Here is a 6,827-nt window from a genome sequence, read left to right on the forward strand (position 1 = left end):
GCCCATCACACACATGCTTCCTCTGAGGTCTCCTCAGTCCTTAGATCGCCTCCATCTCCTCCCTTATCTCCACTCCTTTTGAGCTTGGTTCAGTTTTTCCTGCCGTAGGAAACTCATTCCGGAGTGTCCATAAAGACAGCAGCAGTAATTCTTACGTTCTTAAATGGACTGCTTTTAAGGAAGGTTCATTTTCTCTCTCACACAGAAAGTCATTCTTAGCACATCAAGTTGGTTGCATTTTTATGGTGGAATGTCCTGTGTGCTTGAGAGATGAGACTGGATCATGGTGCAGCCAAGGAGGCAGAAGCCTCTGTGCGCTAGGATTCTAATGAAGGAAGACGACGCTGCGTGACAGATGAGAATGGACCATGACCATGGAGTAGCAAGGGAGGCAGGAGCCCTGTACTCCAGGGTTCTAATGAAGGAAGATGGCACTGCTCAGCTTAAGAAGGCTTGGAACTCTGTTCTTAGAGCACAGTAGTCAGGGCCATCTTAATCAGAGCAGCTGTTCTTGTCTGCCAGACACCCTCAACAAGATAAGATCAGGCCTGTTGACATTCCTATGAAGAAAGGTGGAGTATCCAGAAACCAAGCCAAATTTTTATTTTGATATTGCTATATTTCAATAAGACTAAGTTTAACTGCATGATGAACTGCTTTGGGGGATGGAAACTGGTATAGTATTTCTGAAAATTAAGCAAGTAGCATAAATAAAACTACACTGAATGAGCGAGATCTATTTCTAGTAGCTCACAGAGAGTGTCCTCTATGTACATCCAGAAGAACAGTGCTCAATGTTGGGAGTTCAGGGGAAATCTAGATGGTCTTCAGTATAGTGAATAGATGACGTAGCTACAGCAGTCTACACTGTAGTAGATAATCAGTGGGGAAGACACAAAACAAGGATATATATATGTATATATATAATTATAATAATATATAATATATGTTTCCCTGTTGGAGAAAATACAAACAAAATAGGCAATAGGCAAGCATATTTATATGCTTATATAAAATAACAAGTCATTTTATGAACTATATAAATATAATACATGAATTAAAAATTTTAGGTTGTGGTCTGTTACTGTGTGTAGTGGGAAATGTCAGTGCCCATCGAGGTGGAAGAGAGAAAAGGGGCAATAGAGAGAAAGGAATCGCATAAGCTGAGGATGAAACACACATTCCTTTTGAGCCCGAGGGGAAAAATCAATTCAGAACTCAAGAATGAGAAAGCATATTCTCAGAAGAAAGGACTGCATTTTCTAATCTTGATCCATGCAGGAAATTTATAGCTTCTTTCTGTGGCAAGAACTATGTTAGGTTTCTGGTTTTAATCATGTTTAAATTTATTGTCAAGGCTCGAGTCTTAGAAGAGTATAATTCAAAAGTTTTCTTAAAGATGTGTCTTAGTAGATCTTCAAAAATCAACTTTGTGGAGATGTAATTTACATAGAATACATTTTATGTACTTTTTAAAGCTTAATGAACTTCCAGATTTGTAATTATCCTCTCTAGTTGGTATATAACACATCTCCATCACTGGCATGATTCCCTGAAGGTCATTTTCAGACAACCTTCCACCCAGTCTGAAGCCTAATGGGATATTTATCATTAGTCATTAGGATTACATGCCTTCACATTTCTTGTGAATGGGATAATACAATATGACTTTTTTTGGGGCAGTCTTCCTTCATTTAGCATAATGCTAGTGAAATTCAAATATGTCATACATATCAACAGTTCATTACGTTTTTACAGTTTATGGTATGACATTGTATGGAAATCCTAAAATTTGACAATCCACTCACTTGCTGATGGACATTTAATTTGTTTCTAGGTTTTGGCTGCTAAAGGTAAAACTTTAGAAAGATTTGTGTACAAACCTTGTGACAGGTGAATGTTAACTTATTTTTGTATTGGGTGCCAGGTAGAGCAGGTTATTCATTTTTATTTGTGAATTTTCAGTTGCTGCCACATTATTGTTGAGAAGATTGACCTTTGCCAATGCATGGTCTCAACATTGGTTAAAACAGTGAGATAGCTTTACAACCTCTGCCCTAGACTCTGCAGCCACTGCCATGTTGATGCCTAAGAAGAAGCAGGCTGCCATCTATGAACTCCTTTTTAAGCAGTGATGGTTGCCAAGAAAGATGTTCCATATACCCAAACACCCCAAGCTGGCAGATGAGAATGTGCCCAATCTTGATGCAATGAAGGCCAGGGACACCTCAAGTCTTGAGGCTATGTGATGGAGCAGTTTGCTTGGAGACATCTCTATTGGTACCTTATGAACTAGGGCATCCAGTATCTCTGACATTACCCTGACCTACCTCTGGAGACTGTACCTGCCATGCTGTGTTGCAGCAGTCCTGAGACTGGCAGCTTTGGCCCATAGGTCCAGAGGGTGGGCAACCTGCAAGATTCCCAAGAGGGGAGGCAGAACAGAGATGTCTACAGAAGGAGCGCCATTCCCGCTGGTGCTGACAGGAAGGTTGAAGCTGGGGCTGGCTCAGCAACTGAATTCCAGTTTAAAGGCAGCTTTGACCGAGGACGAGGTCAGTCATTTCCGTGGAGCTGGAGATTATGTTGTGTGGAAAAACTTCAAAGAAAAAAATGCAATGATAAATTCATGAATGTGCGACCCTATTTCCATCTTCTTCATTTTGTCCCACGGGTCTGTATGTAGATGGTCATTATTAATGAAGCTTTAGAATGAGGCTTTTATGAATCTCTGTAAGTGCTGCAAAATTTTTATTTTTAAAAACATTTGAATAGTTTTCTATCTAGTTTCATAACTTTGAGTCTCAAGTTGCCAGTTTCTTTACAGTCTTGCTGGGACTTTGCTCGACATCTCATTGAAGCCTTAGGTCTATAGAGAAACTCCGTCTTAGAAGTGTCTGAATAAGAGGCATGGTGTCTGCACACAGCTCCTTTTGCTCCCCCCGAACTGTTTCCTGGTTGTCTGCGTGCGGGTGTAGAACATATATCTGTCTCCTACGCGATTCACATTCTCTTGATGCTTTCAAAAGCTATTCATTTTGTTAATTTTTAAAAACTTATCTTGTTAACACAAACAGATTTATTTTTATGCAGGATTTGTATATTAGACTTGACAAATTTACTTACGGTCTATAGTAAGTTTACATGTTCTGTGAATTTATTTATACAATAATGTCTGTTTTTTTAATTTAGGATTACTTACTTTTCTTACTTTTTCTTCCCGTTCTCTTCTTTTTTGACACAGGGTCTCACTATATAATTGGCATGGAACTCACTGTGGAGAGCGGGCTGACCTCAGATTCACAAACCACTGCGTCATGAGTGTTAGGGTTAAGGACATTTTACCACTACGTGCTTTACTTTCTTACCAGTCACACTGTCTGACACAATTAGGACGCGCATAGAGTATTACCACCAGTGGCTCCCTGCATAGAGTGTTACCGCCAATGGCTCCTTGGAGCAGAAACTGGGACCAAGGACAAAGCACCCTGCTTTACCCCGTGTGTATGAAGAACAATTCTTCTAGAGTTTTGTCTGGTTTTCTCTCTGCTTATAAGGGGGTGTCTGGTCCATTCTCTTACTTCATCTGAAGCAGAAGAGAATATTTACTTGCTCCTCAAAGTCTGTAGCAATAGTTAGGTCAAATGAAAGGTTTTCAATCAATTCCCACAGGAATGAGAACTGAGAGCTGTGGGGTGGTTGTTTTTTGGTACAGCCTGATCAGAGTTCACACACGGATTTGAGAAAGGTATGATTATTAAGGCCACATTGTAAAAGGACTGCCTATTAAGAGGAATATGAGGAACCTCTTTGTTTTTTTGACTGTGCTAAAGGTTTTCTTATAGGTACTTTCTGATTGAATTTAAGACCCATTCTATAATAAGACAAAATTAGTGCCTGAGACTGTTAACTGGGTCAGAAATCCAGGGTTGGTTAGATTATAGGCCCTAAGTTGAATGCAAATGAACTAGGAATACTAAATGAACATAGGAATAGATAACCCCCCAAGTTCTTACCTTTGTACAGAGAGTACTGCATTTCTTAATGCTCATCAGAGAAACTTCTTTTTGCAGTAGATGGTGATTAACACAGAGAATCACAATTAGTCAGAATGCCAAAAAATAGAGACTTCAGAGTGCTCAGCTTTAAACAGCACATTTATATCACATCCCTTCTCTCGGAGCTCAGAGCTCATTAGAGAAGAAGGCTGGAAAGATTCTCAGAGCCGCCGGGAATGGACAGCTTCTGCTAACCAGCGTTTGTCAGGCGTGACAGTGCTGTTGCACACTTGAACACGCAGCAGCTGAGACTGACGGCTCAAGACCTGTATAAGAACAAGCCAACCAGAATCCAGCAAGGATGGTGAAAGGCCTCGCTGAGGAGCCAAGTCCAACTGATGGCTCCTAGAATAGAAGGGAAGGCCGCCGTCCTCAGGAATTCAGGTTCCAAAAGGCTACTCAGACCAGTAGGTGCTTCTACGCATGTGAACATGTGGCATCACTCACTGACAAAGTGGGTTAAACAAAAAAACATATGAAATTAGGAAGGAAAAGTGGTGGGTAGGATAGAGGAAGAACTGGAAGGAATTAAAGGGGGTTGTATTTGTCCCCAATGGATGACATGCATGTGTGAAATTCTCAAACAGTTAAAAAAAATACTTACCGAGTCCTAAGGAATCTTCCTCCAGGATGGAATGTCACCTCCGAGGAAATTACTGTACAATGTCAACATGCAGGAGGCTCTGGGCTTTATGCCCAGTACCACAGAAAACTAGGTGTGGTGTCTCAGACCTGCAGTTCCAGCAAGGGATGGAAACAGGAGGTGTAGAAGTTCAAAGTCACCTTCAGCCATATAGTGAGTTCAAGGCCAATTTGGGCTATGTGAGAACCTGATTCCCAAACAAAACCAAGCAACAACAGAAAATAGGCAGAAAAATTCCTCACATGTGGGGTTAAAAATTTATAAATTATATCTGAGATAAGCTTTGCCTTAATAGTGCCATTTAATAAAACAACAATTACTTCACTTATATAGAAAACTGTATTGTAAAAAGTACAGGCATAACAAGGGCAAAAGCAAAAATAAAATATGACAAATATAATTGTCAGCAACGGCAGAGGTGGAGCCCCTGCACTTGGCTTCCCAGTGAGCATTTTATAATCTGTGACTATTTGATCATAGATTACCAGCTCTGGATCTGGAGAGAAGCTTTCAAGGCCGGAAGCAGAGAAAGCTTTTTCTTGCTTACTGTTTTCTTGTTTATGACTAGGCACCATCATTTTTTCAGGCAAATTTCTTCTCACTCTCATACCCTTCTGAAAGAGAAGTGTTTTCCTTCTCTGTCTAGTGGATTAGCCTCCTTTTCCTTGTGGGAGTCCATTCTCCATCTCTCTCAACACAGCTCAGTGCTTTTCCTAGTGGTCTTCTCTTTTCCATGTTATGAGAACCATCTCTCTCCCTTCCTTCCTTTCTTTTTTTCACACTTGAAATGCTTTTGTTTTTTTACCTTTTATACAACATAAGATTCTCATACAATATAATCTGAATACAGATTCCCCTCCCTCTACTCCTCCCCACTTTCTTTTCCACCTGGATCCACTCCATTTCTGTCTCCCATTAGAAAATAAGAAAAAAAAAGCCGATAGTATTTATGCAGAGGACCTGATATAGACCCATGCAGACCCTACAATTGCTGCTTCAGACACTATATCCATTTTCTTTCAAATGAAAAATATTTCATTCCTGAGGGCTGAATAAAAGTCCACTGTATATATGTACTATCTTTGTTACCTTGCTACTGGCATGATAAAACACCATGGCCTAGTCAGCTTACAGAAGAAAGCATTTATTTGATGCTTACAATTTCAGAGTGTGAACCATGACCATCATAGCAGAGAGCATGGCATCAGGTAGGAAGGCATGGTGCTGGAGTAGTAGCCGGAAACTCATGTCTGAGTCCCAAGCAGGAGACACACACACACACACACACACACACACACACACACACACACACACAGAGAGAGAGAGAGAGAGAGAGAGAGAGAGAGATCTCCAACAAAGCCATACCTCTTAATCTCAATTCCTAATGGCTCTACCACCTGGGGATCAAATATTCAGACATATGAGCTCTTGGGGACCATTTTTATTCACACCACCACATGTACCAAACTTTCGTTGTTATTCTGTGTTGTTTGACATCTAGGCTGATCCCGTAACCTGACTACTGTTGATATGAAGCATTCAACATAGATAGCTGGTATCTCTGTGACACCCTGACTTAGATTTTTTAAAATATATGCCTAAGGGAGACATCTTTGGAAAAGTTTGTTTCTTCATCTCCAAGTCTCATAATGGTTATAAAATTACAAAAATTTCATGAATTGTATGTGTGACTGCATCCAATAATATCAAACGCAATTAGAATACTCTATAGCTTTTAAAGTAAGACTTTTATTAACATCTATTAGTTATACACAATGAGTTTATTATACTTCATACATGTACATAGCATATTTGGTTATATTTAGCCTCTTCTCTTCCTTTTTCATTCATTTTTCTTCATGACTAGCTTCCTTTCTGCATTTTTTAGGTCTTTAGTTTGGCTCCGTGTGGCCCCAGTGAGTTTCATTAGGGTTGTTCACAGAAGCATGGGGAGAGTTTGTTTACTGGAACATATGCCCTTTACCAATGGCTATACCATTGAAAACAATTACATCCTCCATCAACTGCTATCTACATATAAATTCCCAGGGAAGGCTGGGATCCCATGAGTGCCCCTCCTTTAATTTTTCATAACTTTATAGATACATTTAAAAATAGTTTCTATG

The 6,827-nt window shown here is 39.9% G+C and overlaps 1 pseudogene; it reads left to right on the forward strand.

The window, feature by feature from the left end:
* Positions 1-2,078: 2,078 nt before the first annotated feature.
* LOC121465478 lies at positions 2,079-2,686 on the forward strand (annotated as a pseudogene).
* Positions 2,687-6,827: the final 4,141 nt, after the last annotated feature.

Source organism: Microtus oregoni, unplaced genomic scaffold, assembly GCF_018167655.1.
Source record: "Microtus oregoni isolate MIOR12 unplaced genomic scaffold, Mior012 000031F_ref0000149, whole genome shotgun sequence".
Lineage (NCBI taxonomy): Eukaryota > Metazoa > Chordata > Mammalia > Rodentia > Cricetidae > Microtus > Microtus oregoni.